Consider the following 1,657-nt stretch of genomic DNA (forward strand, 5'->3'; position numbering starts at 1 on the left):
ATGGTCTCGATCTCCTGACCTCGTGATCCGCCCGTCTCGGCCTCCCAAAGTGCTGGGATTACAGGCTTGAGCCACCGCCCCCAGCCATTAGGAGTCTTTTCTTTCAAAACAGGACAGTGGAGACACTTGGTTATTTTACCAAGGCTTTGACTGGAATAACATTTTTAGGTAAAGTTCCAGCAAAGCCAACTTGAAAAGGGCCTATATGGCCAAATTCTTGCTGGACTTTATGCAAATGATCAGGCAAAGTATAATAAGCCTAAAATTTATTTAGCACACAAAGTGGCCTTACTATAATTTGTCTTTAGTATAAAAGGAGGAGCTGGGCACAGAAGTTCACACTCATAATCCCAGCACTTTGGAAGGCTGAGACAGGCAGATTGCTTGAGCCCAGGAGTTTGAGACCAGCCTGGGCAACATGTTGAAACCCCATCTCTACCAAAAATACAAAAAAATTAGCTGGGTATGGTGGTGCATGCCGGTAATCCCAGCTACTCAAAAGGCTGGAATGGGAGGATTGCTTGAGCTCAGGGAGGTGGAGGGCAAACCACTGCACTCCAGCCTGGGCAACAGAGTGAGACTCTGTCTCCAGAAAAAAAAAAAAAAAAAAAAAAGGCTAGAGAGAGAAATGCTTTCAAAGGAAAACTATAACACTTGTTACTAGATTTCCAGCCTGGACTTTTGTTTTTGAATGCATATTGAATCATTAATTATTTATTGGCTACAATAACCCTCTAAAGATAAACCAGGTTATAATTTTTCTTCATGTTTTTAGTTTGTGCCCTAAATGGAATAGGTTCCTTTTTATGTTCTGATACACGAATATTCTTTTGACTGTCATATTATTAATGTTATTTATATCTCCTTCTTTTACTTCCAAGGAAACCAGAATCATGGTATTCTAAGGCTAGAGAATTCTCATTTGGAATTGCACTGGTCCTAATCTGCTTTTCACTGCAAATTCCTTGCTGCTAAAATTATATAAGCACCCTTCTCTAGGCCCAGGGACCTATCACAGAAGAGGTAGGTGTGTGAGACTCTTAGGGCCAGTTTTGAGAGGATTAGTTCAGACCCTCCAAATCAAAAATGGGCACACAGATGCCTAAACAGCTGGTAAAATAAGGGACTCTGCCTCCTGGGTTATTATGTGTGTGGCACCTTTTTCATCCATCCCAACCATAAAGAATTTCCTGCTTCTCGTAGAATGAAAGGAAAATTCTTACTGAGAGGATATAAAGGTACCTCATGTCAAAGCCTCCTAGGTTTAATACTCTGAGTTATGAGATTTATGCAGATAACATAAATATTTTTTAAAATTTTAGAAGAGGCCAGGCACAGTGGCTCACACCTGTAATCCTAGCACTTTGGGAGGCCAAGGTGTGCAGATTGCCTGAGCTCAGGAGTTTGAGACCAGCCTGGGCAACATGGTGAAACCCTATCTCTACTAAAATACAAAAAAAAAAATTAGCCAGGCATGATGGCATGAGCCTGTAGTCCCAGCTACTTGGGAGGCTGACGCAGGAGAATTGCTTGAGCCCAGGAGGCGGAGGTTGCAGTGAGACGAGATCGAGATCGTGCCACTGCACTCCAGCCTGGCAACAGAGCAAGACTCTGTCTCAAAATAAATAAATAAATAAATAAATAAATAAATAAATAA

At 41.6% G+C, this 1,657-nt stretch overlaps 1 protein-coding gene across 1 annotated transcript in view; it reads left to right on the plus strand.

The window, feature by feature from the left end:
* Nucleotides 1-1,657, plus strand: part of AS3MT (arsenite methyltransferase) — a 29,437-nt gene that overhangs the window by 19,887 nt on the left and 7,893 nt on the right. The gene's annotated exons all lie outside the window — the stretch shown is intronic.

This window comes from Mandrillus leucophaeus, unplaced genomic scaffold (assembly GCF_000951045.1).
Source record: "Mandrillus leucophaeus isolate KB7577 unplaced genomic scaffold, Mleu.le_1.0 Scaffold18, whole genome shotgun sequence".
In the NCBI taxonomy this organism is placed as follows: Eukaryota; Metazoa; Chordata; class Mammalia; order Primates; family Cercopithecidae; genus Mandrillus; species Mandrillus leucophaeus.